The sequence below is a fragment of the Odocoileus virginianus genome, chromosome 28 (genome assembly GCF_023699985.2).
Source record: "Odocoileus virginianus isolate 20LAN1187 ecotype Illinois chromosome 28, Ovbor_1.2, whole genome shotgun sequence".
In the NCBI taxonomy this organism is placed as follows: Eukaryota; Metazoa; Chordata; class Mammalia; order Artiodactyla; family Cervidae; genus Odocoileus; species Odocoileus virginianus.
In genome coordinates, this window is record NC_069701.1 from 15,062,178 (window position 1) to 15,084,782 (window position 22,605).

General features: G+C 49.3%; 1 protein-coding gene and 1 non-coding gene across 12 annotated transcripts in view; one reads left to right on the forward strand and one right to left on the reverse strand.

Moving 5' to 3' along the window:
* Window positions 1–22,605, forward strand: part of TENM4 (teneurin transmembrane protein 4) — an 861,213-nt gene that overhangs the window by 381,591 nt on the left and 457,017 nt on the right. The window lies entirely within an intron of this gene.
* TRNAE-CUC (transfer RNA glutamic acid (anticodon CUC)) lies at window positions 12,266–12,338 on the reverse strand. The gene has a single exon. It is a non-coding gene; the product is annotated as a tRNA-Glu (tRNA).

Consider the following 22,605-nt stretch of genomic DNA (forward strand, 5'->3'; position numbering starts at 1 on the left):
ATAAAACAAGGAGCAGGTTTTCATCATTGCTTTTGTAGTCATTAAATGTGTCTCACTTACCTTTGCAATCAGCCTTTGCTCCTGTCTGAAAGGGTGGCTCGCTTTGAATAGGGGCCTGAAGGTTGCTGCAGCCAGTGAGGGTGTGAGAATCCCCATTGCAGCATCTTTTTTCCTGGGACAACTTGGTCCTCATTGGCAGCGAGATCTACTCCTTACCTTACACTGAATCAGGGAGGGCCAGCTGGTGCTCCGAGGACACTTGAAAGAATAAGTAACCTGGGAGTGGAGCATGGAGATGTGGGAGGGGGTGGCGGGAAGGCTTCCTAGAGGAGGATCGTGGCAGGATCCCTGGGGAAGGACAGCAGAGCGGCGCTGCTGCCTGCATGGCACCATATTGTATCTGGGTTTCCATGGCATTTTCCCCACTAGAGTGTGGGGGACTCCCCAGCATGTGTGTGTTAGTTGCTCAGTTGGATCCAACTCTTTGCGACCCCATGGACAGTAGCCTGCCAGGCTCCTCTGTCCATGGGGATTCTCCAGGCAAGAATACTGGAGTGGGTTGCCGTTTCCTTCTGCAGAGGATCTTCCTGACCGAGATACCGAACCCCAGTCTCATGCACTGCAGGCAGATTCTTTACCATCTGAGCCATCTGTTGCTTGCTTGGCACCATATTGAAGCTGGGTTTCCATGGCAGTTTCCCCACTAGAGAGTGGGCTCCCCAGGATGGCCTGTAGTCCAACCCATCTCTGTGACCCCTGTGCCCAATATGCATCCCAGCACAACTGAGGAGGTGCCCAGAGTGCTCCTGGTTAGACAGAGCTGACAGTCATGCACTGGATGAGTCAGCCCTGAAGAGGAAGGGACGTCCTTCACCGCACGGGCCCAGGAAAACGGCCGCAGCTTAATCACCTGGGAAAGCGGGGCCGGTACTTGACCGACACATGGCCTGTCTCAGATACCCTGTCCCGGATTCCAGCGTCACCCTTCCAGAGTAGACACATGCCAGCCATCCTCCCAGAGGGGGTGCCTGTGGAGTGGACAACCTCTTTCTTGCCCTGAACTTTGAAACTTACCTGACATCTACATCCCCATGCACCTTGCTACCTGGGCTTCCCAGGGGGCTCAGCAGTAAAGAATCCGCCTGCCAATGCAGGAGACGCAGGAGATGTGGGTTCAATCCCTGGGTCTGGAAGTTCCCCTGGCCAAGGGGATGGCAACCCACTCCAGTATTCTTGCTTGAAGAATCCCATGGATAGAGGAGCCTAGAGGGTCGTAGTCCGTGGGGTCACAAAGAGTCGGACAGGACTGAGTGACTGAGCGCGCACACACACACACGTGTGCCTTGCTAGGTCTGTGGTTTCCACTTCCACATGTGGATCCAGGAGCCTCCAACAGACAGTCCTTTCCTCTCCCCGGCCAGCACCATCACCTGGTCCTGCTCAAACCACTGACAGGCAGAGACGGAAGCTGCTAAGAAGATCCACATGACCGCTCCCTTCCTTCTCTCCCCAGCACACATTGTCCTAGCAGCTCCTGAGTGCTGGGCCGTAGTCTCTAGGCCCCAGGCTGGAACTCCCCACCCCGGGTGCCCACTGTGCGTGAGTGAGTTAACAGGGCAATGCAGCCACAGGTCTCCTCTGCTCCAGGTGGTCAGGGAGGGGGCAGCCAGACCAGTGCAGACAGCCCTGCTGCCTGTAGTCCTGGCTCTGTGTCTGCACGGAGGGGGTCTGACCATGTGCTTTGCTGGGTGCTTAGTCGCTCAGTCAAGTCCAGCTCTTTGCGACCCTTTGGACTGTAGCCAGCCAAGTTTCTCTGTCCGTGGGATTTTTTTCAGGCAAGAAGAACACTGGAATAGGTTGCCATTTCCTTCTCCAGGGGTTCTTTCCTACCCAGGGATCAAATCAGGGACCAAAGGACTTGAGAATCCATGGATTTTGGTATCTATGGGAATCCTAGAACCAGTCCTTCTTGTATACGAAGGGACAACCTGATTGGGTAGCTACGTATCAGGTTTGCAGCAGTGATAAAACCTGGCCCCACCCTGAAGGCGATGCAGGTAAGAGGGGCTCCTATAAAGAGGGTAGGCACTGGGCTCTGAAAGCAGTCATGATGGAGATGTACAAAGTGTCTCAGCTGTAAACGGGGATGTTATTATTTCTATGAAAAGGATCAGGAAAGACTTTATGGGAGAGGTGATATTTAAACTAAGCCTCAGAGGATAAGAAGAAATTCACCAGCAGGAAATGTCTTTTAGGCCAGACCATGGAAGGAGATAGGCAGAAAATAAGTGAAGAAATGAAAACAATAATAAGAGCAACTGTATTAGGTACTGACAGAGTGCCAGCTATAGATCCTCTCATTTAGCAGTCCGTGCTACAGTGCTATAGGTGTCCCCATTTTGCAGCTGAGGAAACTGAGGCACAGAGAGGCTCAGTAATTGGCCAGAGCCACCCAGCTAGGAAGTGGCAGAGCTGGGATTCAAAATCAGGCTTTGTTTCATAGGCCTTCTTCTTAGGAACATTATACTTAAGGTATCTGAGTGCTGTATTTGGAAGGCACTGGCTGGCTTTCCAGACATGTACTTATTAGAATCTCCCAGTGACCTTTTGAAACCCTTCCTGCCTGTTTTACTTGTGGGGAAACAGAGGCTTACAGGGCTTGCCCAGCTTGTCCTGTTTCCATAGCTGGGCTGGGCTTTTTGAAATTTTTATTTATTTGGCTGTACCAGATCTTCGTTGCGGTGTGTAGAATCTTTAGTTGTGGCATGCAAAATCTTTAGTTGCAGCATGTGCGATCTGGTTCCCTGACCAGAGGTGGAATCCTGGCCGCCTGCATTGGAAGTGCTGAGTCAGCCACCTGACTCCCAGGGAAGTCCCTGCTCCGGGCTTGGAACCTCAGCCTCCTGCCCGGCTCCAAAGCGCCTCCCTCCCTCCACCGCATGGCAGAACCAGCCTACCTCTCGCTTCCTGGCTACAAGGCCTCCTGGGCTCACCCCCCGAGGCGACCACTGCAGCAGATGCCCATAAAAATGAAGCTGATTCAGAGTCCGGCTAGAGGAAGCTGACTTCACATGACTGGCTCTGCCCTCCTAACAATGAGGCCCTGTCGCACCAAGCCTTCTGAGAGGGCTTCATAGATACCTGTGCTTAGCCAAATTTATTGGCGAGCGATATTAGTCACATTTTAAAACTAAAAAGCAAAATAAATAGTAAGTGGCAATCTTCTGCCATGGGGTTGCAAAGAGTCGGACATGAGTGAGTGACTGACTGACCTGAATGATGTGTCCTTCTGAGCACATAACATCTGGAGGCATATGACACCCTTTTGGCCCTTTTGGGTAGCATTCATTTGGATCACTTTGTTCCGATGGTGTCCCAGGGTTCTCCAGAGATGAAGAACAAATAGAATATGTACATGAAGGGACTTACATATATATTTGGAGAGAGAGAGTGTGTGAGAGAGGTAGACTTTAAGGAATGGAATTGGCCCACAGTTGGGGGGCTGACCAGCCTGAAATCTGCAGGGTAGGCTGGAAATTCAGGCAGGAGTTGATGTTTCAGTCTTAACATAGCATTTCTTTCTCTGAGAAACCTGTTTGCTCATAGGGCCTTTCAACTGATTGGATGAGGTCTACCCATGTCACTGCAGATAATCTCCTTTATTAAGTCAGCTGACGTTTAGATGTTAACCTACATCTACAAGACACATTCACAGTACCACCTAGATTACCATTTGATCGAATGACTGGATGTTATAGCCCAGCCAGGATCCCACATAAAACTAATCGTTGCACATGGTTTCCAGTTCTCCTATTGTCATTTTTTCCTTTGTAATATTTTTTAGGGAGATACTTCAGGACTAGGTAAATATCCTGTTTCTCGTCAGATCGTTTCCCCCTCAGTTTGGTGTCTATTGGTGACTTTTGCTGGAATCGGTTTTTACAATTACAGTCCCAGAAAGAGCTTTCCCTGGGGGAGGGTTGGAAACGTGGTTTCAGGCCCCAGCTCTGACAGTCAGTGGTCCTGTGACCTGGGACATGTTCCCTGACTCTCCCGAGCCAGGGTCCCCCCTGCTCAAATAGAGGTGACAGCACTCACCCTAAAGGCTTAGAGTGCTTACTGAACGTGATAACAAATCCCAAGAAGGCGTTCCCCGGAGTCTGTGGTTGAAGGCATGAAATAGACACGTCCAGGCCTCAGTGAAGTAATGGCTGACTTGTCCCTGAGCTAAGCTAACAAGCCCCTTGGTTAGCCAAGTAATCCGAGGCCAGTGGAAAAGTCCCTTCAGCCAAATGGGATGCAGTGTCAAACCCCACCGTTAGCACTGACTCAGCAACCTTGCCCAGCTGTGACAGGAGACACCATCTGAAAAGTGCTCCCAGAGCCAGCTACATTCAAGCTGAGTCCAGAAGGACTCCTGATGCGCCTGGTGGAGGGTGTAACCTGGGCAATGAAGGTGGGCGGGGGAGAGGGCGAGGGGCCATGGCTGTCGGGGAGACTTGGGTAGGTGTTAGTAGTGGGAGTCGCTCAGTGGTCCGCCTCTTCATGATCCCAGGTGCTGTAACCTGCCAGGCTCCTCTGTCCCTGGAGTTCTCCACTCGAGAATGGGCATGGGTAGCCATTCCTTTCTCCAGGGGATCTTCCTGACCCAGGGATGGAATTCGCATCTCCTGCAGAAGAATCTACGCAGGCAGATTCTTTACCATCTGAGCCACCAGGCAAGCCAGGTGTTAGCAAGTTCTCCCAAAAAATCACACAGGGAATTGCCTATTTGTATTGTCCTTTCTCCTATTATTGCTATTATGATCATCATCGTTATTCTTAAGTAATATTTAGCCACACTCTGGTATACACATTACAAAGCAGCTCAGTCTTCTGGGGGAGAAACAGCATGGCATAGTGGTTATGATATGGACTCGAGCCGGAATACTTGTGTTCGAATCCCAGCTCTGCATTTTACTAGCTACAGGACCGTGAGCAAAATTAACTTCTCAGAGCCTCTGCTTCCTCCTCTGTCAGATGGAGGTGACAGTAATAGTCGCTTCCTCCCAGGATTGGAGTGACGGTTAAGTGAGTTCATGTTTCTTGAGAGCTTAACACGATAACTGGCAGGTGCAGAGTAAGCTGTGTGCTTACTTGCTGGATAAATAAGGAAGTATATTTTAGATATTTGCTCGGAAAGTTACTGTTTTCCTTCCAGCTATTCAACAACAAGCTATCAATGCTCCCATTTATCTCCCGTCTACTTCCATTGCAGTTTACTTGGCTGCTCCACCGCAGAGCTAGTCACTGCTGTCATAGAAAATGCAGACCATGGGGGTGGGGAGGCTCAGGAGATGTGAGTTCTGGGCCCGTCTCTGCCATTACCCTGCACTGTGGCCTTGAACATGTCAGCATCTCTGTCTAAGCCTCGACTTTCCCATCCGTAAAGGGAGAGAGTTGAACAGGTGATATCAGAGAGCTCTTCCAGCCTGAAGCCCCGAGTACTGGTGACCTGTGAGTGGCTTTCCTGGATGGACAGACAGGGGACTGGTGTCTGTCCAGCACCTACTGCACGCCAGGCACTGCTAGGCGCTCTCCTCACATGCTGTCTGCTTGTGGTCCTCACGGCAACCTGCTAAAGCAGGAATTTTGTTCTCACATTACAGTCGGAGGGGCCAGGGCTCTGGGAGTTTAGGTGGCCAGCTGGTCACTCAGCTAATAAGGATCACAGCCAGAACTCCAACAGGATTGTCTGTCTCCAAGCATTTTCTTTCCATTAGTCTGGCTTCCTCCCAGTAGGTGCTTCGCAAAGGTTTAATGAAGGAGTGAGTGAGTAAGTGAATGAACAAAAGCATCCTTGCTCAGTTGGGGAAATTTCTCCTCTTTCAAGTAGCTACACTTTGGAGCTAGACAGATTGGTTAGAATCCTGCCTTTACCACGTGCTAGCGGTGTGACTTGGGGACATTATTTGACCTCTCTGGGACTGTTTCCTAGTCTTTAAAAGAGTGATAATAATTCCTGGTTCATACAGCTATCTCAAGGCTTGAAGAAAGAGCATGTGTGAAACATCAGTACAGTGACGGCTGCTGCGTCTGCTGCTAAGTCACTTCAGTCGTGTCCGACTCTGTGCGACCCCACAGACGGCAGCCCACCAGGCTCCCCCATCCCTGGGGTTCTCCAGGCAAGAACACTGGAGTGGGTTGCCATTGCCGTCTCCAGTACAGTGACTAGAATCTTGGTAATCTCTAAACATAATATAACTTCTTGATTGTGGTTGTATAAGTCATTTCAGATCTTGAAATGTCAAGGAAAAGCCAAATTTCAACAGAAAAGTTGCCAACTTTGTATTTTGCTAAGTAAGCGGATAAAGAACACAATTAGCATATTGTCACACAGTTAATTGATGACAGAAACTAGAGTCTGCCCAGAACTGAGCTGGTTCTCACAACCAGCCAGCTACTTGATTACCTCACTCTCGCAGAGAGCTGCCAGGGTCAGCCCTTTACCTGTCTGGTTTAGATACACATTTGCCAAAGTGAAGTTGGAGAACTCCTTTAAGTCAACACCAGAAGGTTGAAACTAGCTGGGGGAGGAGGGCAGGAGATAGGTACTGACCGGCCTGGCCTGCTTGGCAGGACCCTCCAGCTCTCCCAGATGGAAATGCCTCAGAACTAGGAGTCAGAGGAGGTAGGAGTAGCCTCAGCTCTCCTTCCTATTTATTATGTGACCTTGAACTTGCCCCTTCTTTGCCGTGAGCCCCAGCTGACTCCCCTCTAAAATAAGGGTTCCTGCAATAGCCATGCTGGGCCAGCCTCTCAAGGTCACTGTGAAGACTGGGTCCCACAAAGGGTGGAACGCATGTGATAGCCCATGATGTGTTGTTTACATATGAAGGATCAGCAGCTCCCTGATATCTGAGTGCAGTGAAGGCAGTCGAGGCCAGAGCTGGGAGGGGCAGGGGCAGAATCAGAGTCTGAGGGTGTGAACCCTAGAGGATGGTGAAGTCCATGTTGTCACATGCCCTTTGTTCCCTGGCTTCCAACCTGGAGGGTTTCACCCAATGACAGGCTGGATTTGTGGGGGACACAGGTGACATGAATTGTAGGGAAGCGATGACAGAAATGAGAGTTCCAGATGAAACCAAATTCTATTCATTGGTTTTACACTAGTTATTAAATATGCTGAGAGGGAGAAAATAGTGATTTCACCCTTTTGAACTGAAATTGGGGTTAGTTAGTGGCTCACACCTGTGCTGTATTAAGCTGTGGGTTCAGTTGGGTATCATTACAAAATTTAATTATAAATTGCACTTCACTGGCATGTGCATGTATATTTATTTCAAGAGACAACCTTTCAAGGTAGTTCAACCTTGCAAGATAGTCAATTAAAAAAAAAAAGTGTCTACCATAAATAACACTGCTACAACGAAGCCGGCAATGGCTCAACCACTAGCTGCGCGGGGCTATCAAAGTGGGGCTTAGGGCCTTTGCAGGGGTGCTAAAGCCACGGGGGACTTTATAAATCTCTCCAAGTAGACAGGAGTTGCCCAAAGGATGGAAGGAAGCCAGTCTCTTTCTCATCCCCCTCTGAACCTTGCAAAGTTCTTGTGCACGGTGGGATTTCTCACCTGAAAAGGGGTTCCATTCTTACTATCTACCCAAAGTCTGATAGTAAGTTCATATTGCTTGGCCCAATAATAACATGTTAATGGATATAAGTAAAGGTATTTGTACAAAGATGCTCCTTTGCAGCGCTGCCTGTCATAACCAGAGGACAGGGACAAGCTCAAAGCTACCTGCAAGGGCTGGTTAAATCCAGTAGGATCACTCCACACAGGGAAATAGCATGTCCCCTTTAGAAACAGGGGTGGCCACCCAGGCATATGGATGTGAAAGGTATCTGTGATATTGTAAGTAGAGAGGGGGAAGCAGATTAGAAAGCAATATAAATAGATTTCATCTTTTAAAAAGTGTGTGACCACACACACACATGCAGAAAACACCCAGAAAGGTATAAATTGGGATTCTCTGAGTAGTGGGGACACAAGGGTCTTTATGATTTCCTTTAATGTTGTTCTGTGTTTTAGGTTACTCACAAAAATTGCTTAAGTACCTGCTAGAAAAACATCTTCCCTTTGGAATAGCTTACAGGGTTGTTGGGAAGAGACAGAGAATCAACAAGTACACAATTAATTCCTAGTGCTGATGAGTGCTGGGAAGAAAATGAGATCGTTAATTTGAGAGAAACTGACTGGGGGAGGATGAGACCAAACTTAGCAGGGGCGAAGGCGGCTCTATAGAGAGGCCGTTTAATGAGCCCTGAAAAATAAGAGAGAAGCCCCGAGATGAAATTGGGGCCAAGGGTGTTCTAGGAAGGGGGGACAACTAATGTGCAGCCCCTGAGATGGCAAAGAATTTTGTACAATAACCACATGTTATTTCTATAGTCAGAAAAATAATCGTTCAGATCTGTTCGATCCGTTCAAGAAAACATAGGCCATTTCTGAATCTTCCTGTTGCAGGGGCCCGATCAGAGAGCAAGAGGAGGAAGACAGTGAGGCGCTGAAGAGGGGGCCCTCCAGCTAGCTTGTTGAATGATACCCTAAAGGGGAATCTCCCAAGAGGCCAACTCACGTTTGCCTCACTGTCCTTAAGGCCGTGTTTTCCCTTTACGTTTTGACGTTTCTGAAAGCAGAAAGTGTCTTCTAACCAATGTGTCATTTAGACACATTGTGCTCTGTTTTCTTGTTCTCAAAAGGACTACCACTGAATTGATGATGTCCTTACAACTGCTGGTGTCTTTGGACTGATGAAACAACAGTGATATATGCAGGGGATGCTAAGAAGACCAGCCTTGGGAAGCAGAAGAACCTTGGTGGAAATCGATGCTTCCTCCTAGAGGGGGAGCCTGGTGGGGCCACAAGGATGGACTGTGTCTTCTCCATCTCTGTGCCCCACCTCCAAGCACCAGCCGTAGCCACGCCTTGTGCAGGGCCCCGGGGTGCAAAAATGCCTTCCGCGTGTCCCTGGTGGACTCTCAGGGAGCAACTAGAAAGGGAGAGGGGCCTGTAACCAGCCAAGTACAGCTGTACTGTGTAAATACCAGGATGAGGAGAAGCTCTGAAAGCTGGGGGAGCCAGAGGTGGTACCCTTGACTGCTTGGGTGGGAGGGGGAGACTGCTAAAGAGATGACTGGGCAGACAAGGCTGGAAGGGCATCCAAAACAAAGGGACAGAGGCACCATTATCTGCAGGTAATAGTGTGGAACGATGGTGGCCAGGCAGGGTGGGCAAGACAGCATCCCTCCTCTGGAGGCTCTCCTGCACCTTGGATGCATGTCAGAGGAACTGGAGACCTGGAGAGAGATTAAGCCAAGAAGTGACATGGCGACATACCGCACTGTCCTATCTAGTAGCTGTCCATCACAGGCGGCTATTTAAATTAATTAAAATTAAATAGCCTTTTAAAAAAGCCGTGAGAATACTTGAGAAAAAGTTAGATTCAAACCTCAGTTGCTCAGTCACACCAGTCACCTTGGCAGATCTCAGCAGCCACATGTGACTGGTTAGACATGTGGACAGTGCAGATACAGAACGTGGATCTTGACAGAAATTTCTTCTGGACGGTACTGCTTTCAAAGGATCCCTTGAGGATGGGTGGGTGGGCAGATGGACAAACAGAAGAAGTAGCAACGACTATGGTGCTTACTCTGTGCTGGAAACCACGTAAGCGTTCCTCATGTGTTGGTCCTTGAACCCTCACCACGCCCCACAGAAACATAGACAGGTCCACTTGAGGGACAACTCCAGGGACCATTTATCAGCATTTATCAGCCTTTTCCCTGATCAGATTTGGCTTCATCTGAATCCTGGCTCCTATTGCTTGTGTTTTCGAAGAGTATGGGAGCCTTAGCTTTGCTAAAAAGGTCATCAACTCAACAACTCATGGTTGGCCAAGAAGGTGCTAAGTGGGCATCCTCCAAATTTCATGAGCGTCATGCATCCTTGCCAGGAAGTCCTTCCAAGTATCTGACCCAGGTTTCCAATTAATGACAGCCGTTGTTGGCCTGTTTCTTCTGTTTAATATTTTCCCGCACAGATAATGGAGGGTGTAGCATACTAAGGAGAGGTTGTACCATCTACTTCTGCTTCACTGACTACACTAAAAGCCTTTGGCTGTGTGGATCATAACAAACTGTGGGAAATTCTTCAAGAGATGGAAAACCAGACCACCTTACCTGCCTCCTACGAAATTTCTGTGAAGGTCAAGAAGCAATGGTTAGAACCAGTCATGAAACAATGGACTGGTTCAAAATTGGAAAAGGAGTACATCAAGACTGTATATTGTCACCCTGCTTATTTAACTTCTATGCAGAGTACAGCATGTGAAATGCAGGCTGGGTGAAGCACAAGCTAGAATCAAGGTAGACGGGAGAAATATCAATAACCTCAGATATGCAGATGACACCACCCTTATGGCGGAAAGCAAAGAGGAACTAAAGAGCCTCATGATGAAGGTGAAAGAGGAGTGTGAAAAAGCTGGCTTAAAACTCAACATTCAATAAACTAATATCATGGCATAAATTCCCATCACCTCATGGCAAATAGATGGGGAAACAATGGAAACAGTGAGAGTTTATTTTCTTGGGCTCCAAAATCACTGCTGATGGAGACTGCAGCCATGAAATTAAAAGATGCTTGCTCCTTAGTAGAAAAGCTATGACCAACCTAGACAGCATATTAAAAAGCAGAGACATTACTTTGCCAACAAAGGTCAGTATAGTCAACTCAATGGTTTTTTTCAGTGGTCATGTATGGATCTGAGTGTTGGACCATAAAGAAGGCTGAGCGCTAAAGATTTGATGCGTTTGAACTTAGTGCTGGAGAAGACTCGGGGAAGTCCTGTGGACAGCAAGGAAATCCAACCAGTCCATCCTAAAGGAAATCAGTCCTGAATATTCATTGGAAGGACTGATGCTGAAGCTAAAATTCCAATACTTTGGCCACCTGATGCGAAGAACTGACTCATTGGAAAAGACCCTGTTAGTGGGAAAGATTGAAGGCAGGTGGAGAAGGGGATGACAGAGGATGAGACGGTTGGATGGCATCACCGACTCGATGGACATGAATTTAAGTAAGCTCTGGGAGTTGGTGATGGACAGGGAAGCCTGGCATGCTGCAGTCCATGGAGGCGTAGAGAGTCAGACACTAACGAGCTACTGAGTAACAGCAACAACATACTAATATGGGCTTATTCTGTACTAGGCACTGTTTCAAGCACTTTCCAGACTCACTCATTCAGTCCTCATAAGAACTCTATGAGTTTTCCATTATTTCCCCATTTTACACGTGAGAGAACTGACTGAGTCTTGGAGAGGTGCCATAACTTGCATAAAGTCATCTTTTGTTCAGCTAGTAAGTGGTGGTCCTAGGATTTGAACATACACTGTCTGACCCTGGAGTCCAGTTTGTAGCCATGGTGCTCCCATCATCAATCTTATGGAACTAGAAGACAGCTGCTAAGTGTACTTTCCACCTGTTTTGGCTGGGGTGGTGTGAGAACTTGATTCTGTTCCAGAAAACTTTGGCTGAGTGTTATGCCCAGTCATAACACAAATGCCTCACATTTGGAGGGCCCTTTATGTCATTTTTTGACTACTTCTCTGCCAGGAGTGGTTATAGCAATGGTCATCCTACAGTTATATCATGTTTTCTGGTTTACAAAGCACCTTCATTTGCATGTTCTCACTTACTCCTCACATCAACCCTGGAGGAAAATGAGGTGAAAACTACAGTTTATTCAATTTAATACAGGGAGACCAGGGAAGTGAAGGCTCCTGGTCGGGATCACTGCGTCCCTCTGGGATGTAGTTGTTTCTCGAATTCTGCTACCATTGGTCAAAGTTTCAAAGTCAAGCCAGCATAGAGGTTGGAAAGCCATGACCCGGGGTGCCAACACTGTGGCATGCCAAGGTCAGGACACAGTCTAATAAGCAGAAATCATTTCAGAAGAACTCAGAACCTCCACTTACATTTCTGAGATGTTGCAAGACACAGCAAGCCCACAGCAAAACTCTGTAAAGCCTGCCTTCTCTACATTCCTTCCACTGCACTTACAGAAGGCCCAGGTGGAATCTTTTTTCAGTTAAAAGGAGTAGAAGATTAGGGACATTAGTGCACACACGTTGAGAGGAGGTGGGGAAGAGCTTCCTCGTAAATTTTTCTTATTACTTTTATTATTTATTTGTCTGTACCGGGTCCTCGCTGGGGCATGTGGGATCTACTTCCCTGACCAGGGATTGAACCTGGGCCCCCTGCATTGAGAACACAGTGTCTTAGCCACTGGGCCACCAGGGAAGTCCCTGTAAGCTTATTCCTGGAGCAGTTTGTCACCGTGTCACCTGAAGCAAAGCCTCTTCACCGTGCGGACTTCTGAGCTTGGAAGGGACTGGGGCTTCCAATAGTGGTCATTTATTCTAAAGATACTAACTGAGCACTTGCTGTGTGTCAAGCAGTGTCCTAGGTGCAGGGATGTGGTGGGGAAATCCCTGATCTCCAGGAATTTACTGTTTAGGAGGGGTCTCGCCCCTGCTCCACCACTGTCTCTCCATTCTCCCTTTGTCACTGACTTACTCATCTTCAAATCTTGGGGCGGGGATAAAATCTGTTGATAAATATCAAAGTGCTTGGAAGACCTGCGGCAGATCCTGGCTGGCTTGCTTGTAACCAGTGCAACCCCTGAAATGTGTGTGGGGCACACGAAGGGTCTGGGGCTTTGGGAACTCACACCTGCAGTTACTCTGCTCTGCCACTAGATGTCAGTGCTTTGTCAGAGGGGTTCAGGAAGCTTAGGGCGATGCGCTTTTAGAGTAAAGTGAAAAGTGCAAAATAACTGCTTACTGTGACCTAGTTGCTGATCTGCTATATTTTTATGTCATTCAATGCTCATAGAAGCTTTAAGAGTTAAGCATTGCTCACAGAAACTGTCATCCCCATTTTACAGACAAGGAAACTGGGGCTCAGGAAAGGGGTATAAGTGGCAGTTTCACTTTTCTGATGATCCAGCGGATGTTGGCAATTTGATCTCTGGTTCCTCTGCCTTTTCAAAATCCAGCTTGAATGTCTGGAAGTTCTCGGTTCATGTACTGTTGAAGCCTGGCTTGGAGAATTTTGAGCATTACTTTACTAGCATGTGAGATGAGTGCAATTGTGCGGTAGTTTGAACATTCTTTGGCATTGCCTTTCTTAGGGATTGGAATGCAAACTGACCTTTGCCAGTCCTGTGGCCACTGCTGAGTTTTCCAAATTTGCTGGCATATTGAGTGCAGCACTTTCACAGCATCATCTTTTAGGATTTGAAATAGCCCAACTGGAATTCCATCACCTCCACTGGCTTTGTTTGTAGTGATGCTTCCTAAGGTCCATTTGACTTCGCATTCCAGGATGTCTGGCTCTGGGTGAGTGATCACACCATCATGGTTATCTGCTTATATTGTACAAATTAAACAGTTTAGTAAACCATTTTTATCTATATCATCTAATTCAATCCAGACAGTTATCCTTTGAGGGAGTTTTTAATCCCCATTTAAGGAGGGGGAAAGTGAAGGTCAGAGAAGTTCACTTATTTCCCAAGTTTTGGAGCTGGGATTAGAAATCAGTTCTTTCTAGCTGCAATACCATGTTCTTTTCATGCTGAAATTGCCTGGAGATGATAAGGATGGGCTTCATAATGTTTTTCAGTGGCTACAAGATACGACTTGTTAACTGCATTTTGCAGATAGAGTGTCTGAGCCCCAGAGGGGACCAACCTGTCACTTGCCCATCACAGCACAGCTGGAAGTGGGAGAGATGGGGATGAATGCAGGCAGCATTCCACAAGTCCGTCAGTATCCCTTTCTGCTTCTCTCACTAATGGGAGTGAGAGAGCACCTCTTTCCTAGAGGGATGGGGGCAAGTTTGAGATGACTGTCTGCCGGCTCACCTGTAGGGTGAGTGCTCCCAGGACACCTGTACGGAGGTGACGGTAGGCAGGACCCTGCTTCCTACCTGGAGGTTCCCTGTCTGTGTGGAGTGGAGAACAGCACACAGCCAGGTGGCTTGCTTGAAGCAAATTCCGAGGGAGTGATGAGCAGTTGGGGGAGGAAGCTGCCAGGAGCAAGAGGCCAGGTGAAGGGTCCTGGGGGCAGAACCATGTTTGGCGTTGAGGAGAGGGGCGAATCATGAGAGATGAGCGGAGCAGGGGGTGATGTGATCAAACAGTGTATGTGAAAGATGACTCTCACTGAGCCGGGGAGGGTGGGAGAGACATGGGAAACCCACGCAGAGGCTTTGGAAGGTGCAGACCCAGGGGTCTGGGCAGCCCAGAAGGATGGCAGACGATCCTGAGGACAGTAGATCCTGTGAGTTGAGAATAACCCGCTGAGTCTTGGTCATGATGCTTGGTTCTTTGCAGCCTTCATCAGTTATAGGATAAACCCCTCCCTTCTTCTCTGGGCTCAACCTGTAGCTACCAGTTCAGCTTACCTTGGGTCACCATCTTCTTGGCTTCACTAAGTTATCTGCATAAATTTAGGTTTAACTTGCTTGTGGTTTGTCTGCTAACTCAGAATTGCAGTCCAGGCGGTGTTCATTCATGAAAGCCTCTTCATGTTTTATATCAGATTTGAAAGGCAAAGGAACTTGTCATATAAGCCCAATGAGGAGTTTCTGGGTGAGAAATATCATCTACTATAAACCTGAAGTTGCCAAACGGTGTTGAGCCAGATCCACACATTCACTCTCCTGTGATGTCTTGGAAATGCCACGCTGAGTGTTGATTTTTCTATCCTCAGCTTACAGGGCAAAATGGCGTTCACTTTTCCTATTTATTTTTGGAGAAAGTTCAGGAGGAAAGAAGGAGAAATTCCTTTGGCATATTGCAAAGAGGACAAAAATACAACCTGACTTTTGTGTGGTGAAAATGTGGGAAATTTCAGTTTCCGAGTGTCCGTGCTGGAGGAAGCAGGCTGAACTTTAAGTCTTGGTTCCTCGGAGCCTTGACCCAGAGGAGGGAACAGCTGGTAGGTGTGAGCTGCACTGGAAAGTCAGCAGGTAGTATATGTTTGAAAATTCAGCTAGGGGCTCCTTCCCGGGCCTCCAGGGTCATGGACTCCAGTGGTGAGAGAGATGCTGTCTTAGTCAACCGGATAGGCCCGAAGGAAAGAAAATCTCTTCAACTGGTTAACTCCTTCAGCATGGTTGGAGAAGGCAGCACACGGTAGTGATGGGGCTCCAGGGCTCCAGGCCTCTAGACCTGTGCCAGGGATGCAGCCTGCCCTTTGCGTGTCAGCCCATCTCTGTTACCTCATCTGTAAAATAGGAATACTTAGAGCCCTGTTTCAAGAATCATTGTGAGGACTCTATGAGATGATGAGTTAATCTTTGTCTATTGTTGGTTACTTAGTCGTGTCTGACTTCTTGCAACCCCGTGGACTGTAGCCCGCCAGGCTCCATGGGAATCTCCAGGCAAGAATACTGGAGTAGGTAGCCTTTCCCTTCTCCAGGGGATCTTCCCTGACCCAAGGATTGAACTCGGGTCTCCTGCATTACTGGCAGATTTCTTGCCACCTGAATCAATAGGAAAGCCCTTACTCTTTACTTAGCATGTACTAAACAAATATTAATGATTGCTAATATTAGATTTGTCACTGAAACTGTATTTAAGCATACCCAGGAACAAATTAAAAGTGCATGTGTGTGTGTGCATCTTAGAATTGGTCTTCCATAAAAAAAAGATTTAAATGTGTGAGAAAGGAACAAATTGTTCCCTTAGAGACTGGGATACCCTGGGAAATTTCCTATAAGTTGCTGAGACCATGTATTCTCCTTGCCAAGATATTCCAGGGAACAGGGGAGAAGCTAGCCAGTGGCCCAGCTGTTGGCTTTACAGGGCCCAGGATCCATATGTTTGGCTGGGTTTGTCCTTCTGGCATCCCAGCCTTGGGGGCGGGGGGTTGCACGTCCCCAGGAGCAGCGGCCCTGGGTGCCTTCCAGACAGCTGCTTTGCTGAAAAATGGAACACAGGGGAGGTCTGAGACTCACCAGAGGAAGGGCGGATTGGAGCTTTCCTGGCTTGAGTGGGCCTTGTAAGCAAGTGATCCCAAAGCCATGGAGGGGGAAGGGAACTCCCAGGGGTGGCGCCCATTGCACTGGAAGTCAGTGTTGACAAGCTCCATCTGGGAACCTCCCCAGCATCAACGGCACCAGAAGTCTTACCCAGCACTTTGGCGGTACATCATCCCAGTTCATCTTCTCGTTGAGTTGGCGGGCATTTCTTAGTGACTGTGGACTCCGGGTCAGCCCTGGGCTGGCCACCAGGGGAAACAGGGTGGTCGCGACAGTAAACAACTTGTTAATTTCTTCCCACAAGGCAGCCTGGTGCTGGGTGCTTCCCGGGAATGATCCTTGTCACAGTAGGTCTCTGAGTAGGTAAGCCGTATCCCCCACTTTGAAGAGTAGGAATGGAGACCCAGAGAGGTCATGTCCCCTGCGGAAAGTCACAGCTGGCAAGAAGCAATGCTGGGATCCAGATCCAGGCTCTGACTCTTAATCCACACTTGTAACCTCAACCATGTGTGTGGTTGCCCTGGCAACATCTGGCAGAGGAGCAGAGATGGCCTTCACAGGGTACATCATACACCGTCTCCGGGTGAACCCAGGCTGGCCCGTCTTAGAGGCTAGCTACTGTGATGCGAACACAGAAGGTGAGTAGCAAATATCGCCAGCTGGGGCCCCACTGAGCTTCTGCAAATCACATAAAGATACTTTGCCAGAATACTGAAATAAATTGTCATAACTGGGTGTTTTCTGGTACCTCCTAGGTAGATGTCTTTAAAGAGCAAGAAGGACTAGAATTGCTTAGCCCTGGGAAGTTACAGCTCCAGGGAGCACCGAGGAGCAGTGTGCCCCTCCCATCAGGAAGACCAGCCCAATAACTGTCAGGGCCTCAGGCGGGAAGAAAGCTCCAGAGGTCGCCAGGCCCATAGCCCTCCTGGCAGATTGCAACCCGGTGTCTGCCCTGGCAAGGCAACTCATCATGTTTTATAAACTTCCCAAGGCTGGATAATAACCGCCTCCCCTCATCACTCATTCCAGTTTATGAAAGAGTGTAAAGGAATGCGTACTTCCTCTTAAAGATAGAAGCTGTAAGTTTTATTTTTGTTGGTCGAGAAAGACTTGCTGAGTGCGGGGCGCTGCCCAGGGAGGCCGGGTGTGACAAGCCGGCGTTGGTACTGGAGCTGGGTTCCCGTTCTGTCCTGGGCACGTGACTTGACCTCTCTGAGCCTCCACGTCCTCCTATGAAAAGGGGAGAGTCCTGGCTCCCTGGAAGGGCTGCCATCAGGACTGAAGGTTGGCTTAGGGCTGCAGCTGTCAGGAGCTTCTTGACTGCAGCCCGGAGCCCATTTTTCCAAGAGTGGCCTGGCCCTGCTTCCTTACCGTTCTCCCCATCCCCCATCAGACCGGACCAACAGTGCCAGCTGATCCAAGATCCTGGAGATGACACGCCTCCCGCCAGGCGTGGCTAACTCTAAGCCTCGTGCTGCAGTGGGGAGGGAATAGATGTAGCCCCGAGCGGCTCTGAGCTCAGATCCTCTGACCACCCATCTCTGGGCTAATGCACAGCTTGGAGCTGGTACAGGCCCTGCTCTGGGGCAGCCTGGAGCCGCTGGCAGCCTCGTAAATCAGGCCCCTGCCTTTGAAGCTTTCCGCAGGCTCCTGGGAGAGCCTGAGAAGCTTGATCTTCTTGCCGCAGGCTCTCCTTCCCCCTGGTCTGGAGTCTGCAGGGTGACTGGGGCCTGATTTACCGAGGTCGCTGAGAGCAGCAGCCCGGCCTGGGAGAGGAGGCCCAGGGAGGAATGAGTCTGCCCTGTGACCTGGTCTTCGGTCCAGGGAGACCGTGGGAGCCACCCTGAAAGGGGGGTTACCTCCCTCTGGGCTTGTGTGGGCGACACCCCCCCCCACCCCTACTGGAATTTGGCCTGCCTTGCTGGAAAGATTCATCTCTTCCCTTTGGCATCCCTTCAGACAAGACGGGGAAAGGAAGGGGCTCCAGAGCCGACTTCTGGAGGGGAGAAGGTGAGGCAGGGGGTCTGGATTTGGAGTCCGATCCGGGGCCCCAGGGCCCAGCTCCAGCATTTCCTAGGTGTGTGGCCTTGGACAGGTCTTCTCACGTTCCTGAGCTTTGGTCTCTTTTTCTGTCACTTGGGGTTAATAAATGGCACTGGTGTGGAGTTGCTGGGATGGGTAAATGAGCCAGCAGATGTCAGGCCCTCTGCACCATGACCTGCACATCCTCTGCTCTCTGATGAGGTTCTCCCAGCTCCTTTCTCCTTCCTCGATCTGACCCCCAGGCCTGACTCTAGCTCCACGCTTGGGTCACTGTGCCGGCCTGTGCTGTCCAGGCAGGGATCTGTGAGTGACTCTATTGGACCAGCGCTAGAGCTCTCTGTCACTCCCTGTTCAGGAGCTGCTATCCACATGTGGCTATTGTACATTTGAAATATGGCCAGGGTGACCAAAGGACTGACTTTTGTCTCATTTTGTATTAGAAATGTAAAGGTAACGCGCTGCAGGTGGCTTTTGGCTACCATATTGGACGGCGTAAGTCTGGACCATGAGGAAGACTGCCTTGCTTGGCACTGACTTAAATATGTGTGACTTTAAGCAAGCCATGCCACCTCTCTGCACTTCTCGGTTCCTCATCTGTAATATATGGGCTGTTGGTACAACTGCATGAAGCCATGAACTGTGCCTCATTCATAGACACACATGTTCTTTATGATCATTTGGTGTTTATTGAGCTGAGAACAGTGAGAGGGAGCAGGCATGATCCCCTATCTTTGGGACATTGTGCAGATGTGATACAGAGATGAGTGAGCGATTCTAGTCCTTCCCCCAGCTTTTTCTGATGTCTAAGTCCCAGGTGGCGCTAGTGGTAAAGAACCCACCTGCCCATGCAGGAGACGTAAGGGATGTGGGTTCCATTCTTTTGGTCTGGAAGATCCCCTGGAGGAGGGCATGGCAACCCACTCCAGTATTCTTGCCTGGAGAATCCCAGGGACCAAGGAGCCTGGTGGGCTACAGTCGATAGGGTCACAAAGGGTTGGACACGACTGCATCAACTTAGCATGCAAGCGAGTCCCACTCTGGCTGGGGCCTCCCTCTGCTCTGCTCCGAAGACTTTCCTGGTAGGGACCATAACTGTGCTCAGGGCCAGCATCTCCCTGTGATTTTCCATCTTAGCAGCTTGACTCCCAGAGTTTATCATCAGGCAGCATCTTGTTAGAGGCTGCAGCCACCATGCAGGAGAGAGAGGATGGGGCCTAGAGTGGGTTGGGTGCCCCAGGTTTGTGGGGGTGGAAGCGAGGAAAGTGGGTCCTCTCCACCATCCTTTCAAGGTGATTTTTAGTCCTCATACCTGTCACTTCATGCTCCCAAGATGGCCTCCAGAGCATAGATGCTCTCACCACATTTAAGATGAGAATTGGGTGATATGTGGTGTCACTTGCAACCCTCCCCAAACCTCCCTCTGCCAGTGGACTTCCTTTTCCGTCTGATTGGCTAGAAGTGGGTCACATGATTATCATTAGCTGCAAGGGAGGCTGGGAAATGGCAAAGAGAAAACAGGCTTCTCTTGATGGCCTTAGCCACATCATGGTTTGTTGCCCAGGGCTGAGGATGTGGCTTTCCCAAACAAAACTGGCCTTGCATTAGCCTGGGAAAAATAGGGTCTTGGGGTGGGCCACTAATACCTCCTGCCTCGGTAACATTGCACAATTAGTACAGCACTTTACAGTTTACCATGACTTTTGATTTGTGATTTTTCAAGTTTGGGAGAGAGCATAGCGATTGGAACCCCCATATTACAGATGAGAACAATGAGACTTTGAGAGGTAAGGTGGCTTAGTGGGCCAGTAATAACTAGATTCCAGTTGTCCAGACCCTCCAGCTGCCTCCTGTGGATTGGAAAAATGACCCCCCACTGAGGGCAGGGACTAAAAGTCACTGATATTTGTACCCCAGATATCTACCTCAATGGCCAGCCACAAGTTAGGTGTTCTGTAACTGTCTCATGGATGCATTAATGAATGTATCACTTTAACTTATTAGTCCTCATGCCTGTTACTGAGGATTTTAATTCATTAACTAGATCCAGAGTGCATGGGATGGGAGTAACGGGAGTTGGCCACTTACTTTTCCTTCAAAATAAAGAAGCATCGTCCCTTTCCAGGCCTGGCTGCGTGTCACTTCCTAGCACCCATGCAAGGCCTATGGTAAGACTGAGGCCAGGCTGAGGGGACCCCTCTCGTGGGGAATGGTCCACACACGTGACTCAGTCCCCTGACGACTCAGTCCTGAGGCCTTGAGTGCCCCATCAGGGGACAGTAAGAAAGTCTGCTGGGAAAGAGAGATGAGGAGTGGGAGCCAGTAACCGTGTGCCTGAAGAGTGAAGCTCCTGGCTCCATCGACCTTGATAATGGTCCAGCTCAGTAAATATCACATCCATCACCACGAACGTGTGTTAAGAACTTGAACTCGTTACTTTGAAAGCCAGGCTGGCCCACCAGACTGGGGGCTCCTCAGAGCAGACTCTGAATCCTGACTGCATTCCCAGTGACTGGTAACACAGGGATAGGGTAATAGATTAGTGTTAGTCTCTCAGTCGTGTCTGACTCTTTGCAACCCTATGGACTGTAGCCCGCCAGGCTCCTCTGTCCCTGGGACTTTCCAGGCAAGAGTACTGGAGTGGGTTGCCATTCCCTTCTTCAGAGGATCTTCTCAACCAGGGATCAAACCCGCATCTCCTGCATTGCAGGCAGATTCTTTACTATCTGAGCCACCAGGGAAGCCAGGGATAGGGTAGTTGGCTATAAAGAAGGAAAAGGACCAGTCTTTGCCTCCAGGACTCATTGTCTTTTGAAGGAGACAGTGAAGTGAAGTGAAAGTTGCTCGTCGTGTTGGCCTCTTTGTGACCCCATGGATTCTACAGTCCATGGAATTCTGTAGGCCAGAATACTTGAGTGGGTAGGATATTTCCCTTCTCCAGGGGCTCTTCCCACCCCAGAGATCAAACCCAGATCTCCCGCACTGCAGCCGGAGTGGCTCTCCTTTACCAGCTGAGCCACAAGAGAAGCCCAAGAATACTGGAGTGGGTAGCTTATCCCTTCTCCTGGGGATCTTCCCAACCCAGGGATCGAACCGGGGTCTCCTGCATTGAAGGCGGATTCTTTACCAACTGAGCTACCAGGGAAGCCCTGAAGGAGACAGACGCCCGCCTAAATGACAAAGAGATTCCAGCACGCTGAGCCGTCGAGCAGACATGCAGGCACTGGGCCGGGTGGGCAAGTGATGGGGCCACTAGTAGGCTGCAGGTGAGAGCTCCGGGAGGATTTAAGTGTGACTTCCATGAAAGGAGGGCATTGCAGCTGGCAACCAGCAGGGGAAGGATAACCTGGATAGAAGGCCCTGTGTGTACCATGTGTCCGAAGGCTTGGGAGTGACAGGGACAGGTGGGCAGGGAAGACTGGCATTGAATACAGTGTGTTTGAGAAAGAGGGGTGGAGACGACTTAGGTACCAGCAGGTATCAGGATGTGCAGGGCGTTGCTGACATCTTACACTCCTGTACTTCTCAGATCCCAATTTCATAGGAATCACCGGGGGACCTAATTGCAGGTTCTCATTGAACGGGTCTGAGGTGGAGCCTGCGATTCTGAATTCTAGTAAACTCCACACCATGCTGATGCCACTACTCTGCGGCTCGAGCTGCTTTGAGTAGAAATGCTTTAGGCAATAGAGAGCCACTGAACGTTTTGAGCAGCAACATGACTGTCATCTGATTTGCTTAGAAAAATCACTCCAAAAGCAGTGAGGAGGCTTCAGCAAGGTAGAAGTATGCAGACAGGGTGAGAGATTTATTTTTTTCCATATCTGTAACACCTAGGATGGTGTCTGGCTCATTTCAGATAATCAATAGATATATGTAAAGGAGTAGATTAGCCATTTATGATAGAGCTTTTACGTGAGAAGACAGAAAGAATAGATGACTCAAGTTATCCTAGGCCAATAAGCCAATATTATATAAAACACTTCTTCAGGCCAACAGATTGGGAATGTGTCTTAAGGCAGTGGTTTTCTACCTTGTTTCTGGCCAAGGATCTGATTGCTTAAATGAAACCCTAAGTGGAGGCCCAATATGTGTGTCAGATAAACAATAATTAAGTGCCCTGGTTGGTGCAGAGGGGCCCTGGATCTCACACCTCACTCCTTCCCCTCTCTTTCCTCTTCCGGTGACTGGCAGATTCTTGCTGCATCATTCAGACTCTGGAAAGCATCAGGTGCCCCCATGAAGCCAGCCCAGCGCCTCCCCTGCCCGCAGGTGGGTGAGGCGGCCCTTCGGAAAGATTATGGATGGAGGTTATTCTGGCTTGGTTTCCCTCCTAGACAATGCAGACCTGCAGACAAGGACCATCAAGAAGACCACCTCGGAATCCTCATGCCTGGGACAGGGACCTGGGAAGATGAGGCACTGGGGAGGAATGATGGGCAGAGGTAGACTGGTGACCCAGCAAGTCCCAAAGAACAGG